The sequence below is a fragment of the Aphis gossypii genome, chromosome 1, assembly GCF_020184175.1.
Source record: "Aphis gossypii isolate Hap1 chromosome 1, ASM2018417v2, whole genome shotgun sequence".
NCBI classification, from domain to species: domain Eukaryota; kingdom Metazoa; phylum Arthropoda; class Insecta; order Hemiptera; family Aphididae; genus Aphis; species Aphis gossypii.
The window spans coordinates 42,768,938-42,777,851 of record NC_065530.1 but is presented as its reverse complement, the minus strand read 5'-3'; the positions used below and the strand labels follow the sequence as shown (position 1 = coordinate 42,777,851).

The following is an 8,914-nucleotide window of genomic DNA, read 5'->3' as shown; positions in this document are numbered from 1 at the left end:
GTACATTTTTTTTATTTAATACCATATTTTAGAATTTAGGGTGAGTTTTAAGGGTTAACTTAAGAAATTTAAATGGGAACTTATATATTTTTTTTTTGTAATCCTATTGTGGAGAATTTTTTTTCGGAGCATTTCGATGTATACAAATTGAAATTTGGACAAGTACCTAGTTAATAGGTTATAAATATTTACAATTTAAACGAGCGTAGTGGAATGGAACGGGAGTACCCGCAAATTTGTTCTCTACTATGAATAATAAATATAATATATTTATATGAGATATAAAAATATATATATTATTAACAAAATAATAAATGCAATGATTTTCATCAACACGATGTACCTGTTATAACTAAGTTTCACTATATATGCAGATTTGGTTTTCTATTTTGACATTTTCATATGCGTACCTATGAAATAAATTCATTATATAAGTTTATTATTTTTAAATAGTATAAAAAGCTATAGCCTATATTAAAACTACAATTATGTATGTGCAACTATCATATATTATTCTATACTTTACGGGGTAAAACACAGCTTGCAATCCAGAACAATTTGTATCAACTTGAATATACTAATACGCAAATAGGCGTATGCAGACATTTTAGACGCGGTCTATAATCGCTGAATATGAATGGTTGTGCGTTTGTTTGTACACTCGTTAATCTTTGAAACCTCAAAAGCTATCGAAGCCATATTCATATCATAATATTAAGTTCGATTGGTGTTCCTCGTCGGTTTTTTTGTTTTTATTGGGTGCCACCAAAAAAAAAAAAAAAAAAATAATAATATATATAAGTAAATATTTAATATACAATACTTTATGCAAATAATATCTTTTAGTTAAACGTTAAACCCTCATGAAAGCATAACAATTATTTACTCGTAATACAAATATATGTTTACCGGGTCAGTTGATTTATCATACTCTATTAATAATCATAAATTATAATTTCCCTGTATGTACACACTCTAGATAGTAGGTATAAGTAAATTAACGGCGGATTAAGCAGTCTGAGCATCATAATTTTTTTTTTGTTTATTCAGTTTATTGGAAAATAGCTATGGTTAACTCTGAACAAAGTTATGTGTATTAGATATTATAGAGTGTATAATAATATATTACGTATTAATATAGACTTAAGTTTTAAAATGAAAAGGGGGAAATGCAGGTAATCTTTTTACTGTACATTAGGTGTCGAGTACTTGAATGTAGGTACGTACCTCGTTATTGAGCAAGTCACTGTAATGGTCCCTATGTGTTAAATTCTTAGATTTGAATTCAATAATTATCAAATCATTGCACACGAAAAACGAGATTTTAAGCGAAGACGGTCTTTCAATCTATATTAGGTGGGTTACTAAGTAGATTTATTAATGTATTTTTTTTTATGCGGTAGGTTGAATTAATATTTTTACCGAATGTATTGCAGTTGTTATAATATTATGTTATTGTTAAGTTTGAGCCAATACTATGACTTGCCATAGAATGGTATGAATAGGTTTGTGGTAAAATAGGCAATACCTATGTAGTATAAAATTAATTTAAATATGTTGAAAATTCCATTGTGATATTGTGTATATAAAAGGTAATAAAATATTTTGATATACATAAACATATTATTTATTTTTGAGTTACAATAAAATAATCAAAAATGTCTATATTAATTTTATTTTATTAAATTAAATTTATATTTAATCATTATATTAATGATTGACAATATTATTAACGAATAATAATAAAGTCATGTTATTTAAGAATAAAGAAAAATTATTTTATTTCTTTACCTATTAATTTTATTCTATATTTTTAGTTTAAATGTCGTAGGCCATATAGAAATTAGTCCATATATGAGGTGGGACATTAACATTTTATTAACTGACAAACTAATCGTTATTAGGTATAATAATATTTTTATAAATATTATTCTCCAAGTAATTATTAATAGTAAAAAATGGGAGTTTACATTCGGAAAACAGAAATTTGTATACGCCAGAGGAGTTCAGACAGTTTAAGTAGGTAGTTGAATTTCAAAATATTACCTAGTACTTAGCAATATATTTAAAAATATTAAAGATCAGAATTTGAATAAGTTTATTATTAAAGGAAAAACAGAGGTAAGCAAGCTTAGTGAAATAGTGAGTCACACCGTATAGTGTATACAGTATTAATGTGTGTTGCTTTAAGTTTCATGCGATATTATGTGATAATTTATAGCTACCATTTCACTTATGTCGGGTTGTGCTTTATTATATGTTTATGTGCTTAGAGTTGTTCGTATAGTAGGTAGGTACATTGTACATAATATAAACATGTACCTACCTACATATTTTGTGGAAATGTTGTGAATTTGTGATTCAAAAAAGTTGTGGGTCTGTGAATTTTGCGAAGTTGTGTCTTATTCGTTTTTTGAAGGCGTCAGGAAACGTTTTCATTTTTTTCGGTGATAGACAACAATAGTATGTATATTTATTGTACAATATGTATTTTATTTACCAATATCCAAGTGCTCTTATGGCTTTCGTACATCCTATTGTGCAGATACTTAAGTAATTGTAATAATTTTAAAATGATGGTAGATTGGTAGACGGTAGATGTGTAGTAAAAAAAAAAAATAAATAATGTTGATATTGATATAATATTATAAAATACGTCGAATGTCTATGATGTGATAATATATTATGTATATTATAATTGATGATTTGTATAATATCTTATAATGATTTACTTCCTGGTCTATTTTTCTACATTTTTAAATTTTTTTAATTTGTGTCTAATATCTACACAATATATTGTAATGTTGTATTTCATCAAGGCCATATAAAATAAGGCCATAACTGAAAACTAATTTCTCGGGGGAGGGGGATTCATGGTTGTGGTATTATTTTAATACATTATTATTATTTCTTTACTTAAAAGCTCGTTTAAGACAAAATTAATAGCATTCGTTTAACGGTTAAAACATTAATATTAATTGAAAATAAAATTTTACACCTAAAATGTAAAATAAAAGGTTTTAATACGACAATATTTTAATTTTTACATAAAAATATAGTAATTTTCCTGTTTAATAATGATATATATATATATATACGTGTTATAGTTATGTTGTACCTAATAATCTTATAAGATATAATGGTACGTAATTTACCTAAATATCTATATAATATAAACTTTATGACTTGTGTAATTACTCCTTGGTTATAATACGTACTCGGTACTCGTATAACATGGCCTATAGCTATTTTAAATTTGGTTTTCATAATTATTACATAATTAATTACGCTACATAAAAATAAATTATTGTAAGTATTGTATTGTTAAATTTTACAAATTAAAATTTGATTGTGTAAGAACCATAAGAATTTTTATTTATACTGTTAGTGTTTTTAATTTATAAAAATAATAACTAAATAATAATTAAGTGAATATTATTCGTTTATATTTGTTACCAAAATGTTTTTTTAAGAATTTTATTGTATAGATAAAATATTTAAATATTTATTTTAATATTTTGAAAAAGTTGACACAGTGTACGTCATTTATAAAAAGTCAATAAAAATAAAATGTATTTCTTTTTATTTAATCTATCCAAAAAATGAACAAAAATAAATTGTATTTTATACGTTTAATATTATTCACTTTTTGTTATTTAATCGTATAAGCTGCCTTTATCGTTTAAACATTTGCCCGATGATTAATTAACAATATGCGTCAAACTCGTCAAAGACATTTCATTTTATTTATACATATTGTAGTCTGTAAGTATATAAAGGTAGTGATAAATAATACGATTTTGAAGTTATTGTTTATATAATATAAGATATGTAATGCCATACAGGCTGATTTACTAAGCATTTCAATATTATATAATATAACATGGCGATCGTTACAAAACTTAAATTGTTGACTACCATACATGTGTATCTATAAACGTATTATATTATATTACTATAAAAATGATGTTTGAAATGTAAATTTACATTAATTGGTATATCGTTTTTACTTCTTTAATTTACACGCATTATTAATTATTATTATAGTTTTTTTCTTTTTCAACCTAACCATCATGCATTACAACAATTTTTAACATATTTAACATTTTGGATTACGTATCGTTCATATATAATATCATAATTTATAAATATAAAAATGAATGTTTATTTGTCCTTTATGGACTCAAAAATGTATTGGTTCAATAAAAGTACCTATTATATCAATAGTTTTCTTGAGACTCAAAGGGCGTTTATAGTTAATTTTCTTAACCTCTATAGGTTTCTATTGGCTGAGAAATGAATTTAATTGTGAGTAAAAAATGTAATACATTTTTGTTTATTTAAATGGTTATTACATTGGTTACAGATTATATTAGAATTACAATTATTGTAGAAATATGGTGTATATATATTAAATATATTTAAAAAATTAAAACAAATTTTATAAAATCAAAATATTTATGAACACGTAATTTGGTTTTTTAATTCTGAACATATTTTGTAAGCACACATAAGGGCGAATACCAATTTTAACGATGGTATAGTCGATATTATTGGATTTGTGTATTAGCTTACAAGCGTCGTTGAACCTGTTTCTAGTATTTTGTGTTATAAATTGGAACATTATAAAATTAAATATTGTAATTAATTTGTATTATATATTTTAATAGAATCAAATCGGAAAACAATAGAAAGATAAATCGATTTTAAAACGGGTGAAATAGAAGATACTAACTTATATTATATATATTATATTTATTTAATACCTCATATACTATAGTTATACTATAGTTGGGTCGCGACTATATTTTTATATTAAAAATAAGTAGGTATATATTTTTTGTTGTAAGCAACTTATTCACTAAAAAAAAGTCATGAATTGATATTGTGGGTCACCAAATTTTAAAAAATCCCAAAAATGGGTCGTACAATAAAAAATTTGGGAACATCTGTACTATAGTTATAGTACCTATATAATTTATATAATATATACCTTACTTGTTGTATCATACGATTCGTGTGCAAATGATACAATTTGAATTTTTTTATTTAGGGTTGTTCGGATAAACGTATGACAAACAGAATTCGACCCCACGATTGGCTCCTCCTCTCGGCTTATTTGTATCGTTTTTTTTTTAAATCTTACTAAACATTAAATTATATATTATTAATACATTATGATTATTACTCAAGCCAGGTCCAGATAAAACGTATATAGGTATTGTCATACTACACGTGTAGTTCTTATAGTATACACTCAATCACGACATTACGACAAAATAAATAACACTATATCACATTTTTAAACAACCAAAACGACAAAATTAATACCTACCTACATTTTTATTTCTAAAAAGAGATCGTTTCTTTTTGGAAATTAATTTAAAATACATTCTGTACAAATATTATTAAAGATATTCTTATCTTTATGCTTCAGATAATGATTCTGTCTTAAAACATACAAGTTCTAAGTAACATAAACGTAAAACGACAAGGAATGTTGATAGTACGAAATAATAATAATAATAATACGATAGAATTGTAATAATCAATTTTAAGGATGAATGTAAATAATCAATAGCCGACGTATTATAATAACCAATGAATTTATCTTAATAGGGAAGGAGGAGGGGGGGGGGTGGCTAAAATGCCCTTCTCCGTAGATTTAAGCATATATAATAGGTATAACATATATGCTCGTACGCTAAAAATCAAAATGGTTTTGACCAACTATCGCGAGACGCGTGTCGCGGTACTAAGACATAATATATAATAATAATAATAATAATAGGCAAGCCATAATATTTTATAATTATGTTATTATTATTTTATTACTATTGTATTCTGCACATGCATATTACCTACACCTGCGAAGCGTGAATGTGCGATGGTCGTGTCTTCGTCGCGGCGTGATACAGACACATGGTGTTAATATGTATGTATATAAATAGTATGAACATAGAGTAATATGGGTACCTATATTATGTTTTTAGCCAGGTGCGCTCCCACAACCGGTCCAGTGTTGGCCACGGCGCCAGTCAGTGAACAACGCTGCGAATCTCGTGATTTTCGCGCGGCAAAACGTATACTTATATAATATACGCGGTATACATATATAATGTTGTACTTGTGTGCGTGCAGTGCGAGTGCAGCGATCGAGCGTTTAAATTGTTCAGAAATATTTCCGTCGTATCCACTGTTATGTAGAGGTAGGTAGGTGCCCGGCATTCCGATTCCGCTCAAGTATACTTACGCACTTATCGTTACTACGACAAACCAACAAACAAACAAACAAAAAAAAAAAATAAATAATATACCTATATCTACAATAAAAACGTGAGTACAAATCTATGATGTATTTCGTACAAATTTATTATGTATTTTACCCAGTGGAATGTTTAAGGAAAGGGCATAAGCGCACGCGGACATTGCATGGCGCAAAGAGTATACCTATACCTATACCTATTATATAGCCACGTATTTATTTATTTATTTACGTATAATATGTATATGTGTATATGTAAAGTGTACACACGCTAAACTTTATCCCAGTTACGTTTTTCTTTCCCTACAGAGATGTACCTACAGGAAATTTGAAAATCAGTATCGTGTATCGGGTATTTACATTTTTTAATATTTAGATACTCTATAGATACTCTATAGATAGGTATATAAAAATAAAATAAGTAGGTAACGGAATTTTTTAAAATTTATATTTGTATATGTACATATATAGATATGTTTATATTTTTAAATTGACAAATATAGACTAGTAATTTATTTACAGTCAATAACTAAATAAATATAATAATAAATAATGATTCATAAATCAATTAATAACAATGTACTATATAGGTATTAAATTATTTTAATCAAAATTATTGAGGTATGTTATTAATATTTGATGTTGATAATAATAGTCAGGACAGTCAGGGTTATTAATTTATTATACGTCTATAATACGTCAATATAATATGTACAGACATCTAATATACCTGCATTAAATTTCTGTTCGATGTGCGTGTGTAGAAGACTCGAAAAGCACGACGATTGACGAATATTCGCTGAGTAAAATATTAATTGTGTAGGCCGGCATCAATAATTTAACAATTTATTATAAGAAAGATTAAAAATTTATAAAAATGATATATTTTTATTCCTAAATCGGAAATCTTACTAATAAAAGTTGTTAGACTTAATAAAAAAAATTATTATTTTAATGTTTTGAATGTATAATGTAACTTTTATTGGAATTTTTTTACAAAATACTTGGTACAAAGACAAAACATGTATCGCAATATTATATACTCGATTATTTCTGTATCAAGATACAATTTTATCGAGGATATTTTGTAATCTCTTGTAAGTAAAAAGTCAGCTTGAATAATCTTTACTAGATTCTATCTTAAAAAAACAAAAAGGTACACAATTAAATAAATAATTATTAAAGCCGCTATATTATATTATATTTATTATTATTATTTATGTAAAATAAGTTGATAATCGAAGACCACGTGTAATATAATATAAATTTAAATAATATAATAATAAATAATATATTTTACGATATAAATATCACATAAGACATAATATATAATATTATCTTGTAATAAATTACCAAGATAGATAACAATTAGGTACTATTAAAATACAGTATACAATAATGGTGTAAATTATTATTATGTACTAGATGATTATCAGTGTTAAATTAAATAATGCCAGTAGAATTACTTTGTTTTAAACTCTGTTAAAATCTATACACATATTTTTAACACATTTATTTGAGTGCTTTTGACCAAATATAAAATACAGAGTTAAAACTATATACAATTATAATAACTATTTTATTTTATGTACCTAATCAATAGCACCTTTATAAAAATGAAAAAATATTCGTTTTTTTGTGAGTCACCAAATCCCTATGCAAGCCCTCATTTAAACTGCAAAATTTAATAAATTGGTTTTTATATACATATCCTTAGATAAAGAATAACTTATTCCCCAAAATTATAAAATCATAAGTGATATAGATTTGGTTGTGGATCACTTACATTTTTTATAATATACTATAGTTAACATTTATCTCGGGATATGTATTTTTTTTCCAATTAAAATGTTAAATTGTTTATCGTCTATAATATTGAGATATGTATTAAATACAAAGGCTAGTAGATTATAGTCAATAACTACCTATACCCATTACCCCCGTGTACATGACTATTGGAAATGGTATAAAAGGGGGTAGTCTTTTTTTGTTTTGCTGAGTTAATATTTGTTATTATCAAAGGATAAATATTAACTTATGATATTATATATATTTTATTTTTTAGCTTATTTATTATTTTACCACTAGAATTATTTATTTTGTTATATATATATATTGTAATTACTTATTTTTTATAAAGTAATTGACTAACTAATATTAATGTTTTGTTGGTGACCCCATTTCTTTATTAAACATAACTATTTACAGTCCTGGTCCATACCCAAAGTCCCAAAATGTTGTATGTTTTAGCTTTAGACTTTCGTACAGTTTCATACCAACCGTACCAAATTATTATATATATACTATACCAAGTGATCCATTTAACGTGAGACATTGGTTAATTTAAAAACTTTATAATATCGTCTTTTAAAATGTTTTCTTTACATGATAAAACAGTAAAATAATATTTTCCAAAATATATATAATATATATATTATATATATTAGTATATTACTATTTTTTTCATCGTTATCACTTATCATTTTTAATTTCATAAATGACAACATGTATTTTAAATGTATTATTCAAAAGTAAAATATTTTTTGGAGTTTTTCGATACCCCCCCCCCCCCATGTAACCTATATATTAACGTGTGTTTACGACTATTCACCATAAAAGAATTGTTATATATATACGCAGAGCTTTTAC

General features: G+C 25.3%; 1 protein-coding gene across 1 annotated transcript in view; it reads left to right on the top strand.

Annotated features, from left to right (window-relative positions):
- The first annotated feature begins 6,010 nt into the window (after nt 1-6,010).
- The window catches only part of LOC114124245 (calcium release-activated calcium channel protein 1-like), a 54,365-nt gene continuing 51,461 nt past the window's right edge, over nt 6,011-8,914 (top strand). The window contains exon 1 of the mRNA XM_027987434.2: nt 6,011-6,336. The gene's annotated coding sequence lies outside the window, so the exon portion shown is untranslated. The remainder of the gene's footprint in view (nt 6,337-8,914) is intronic.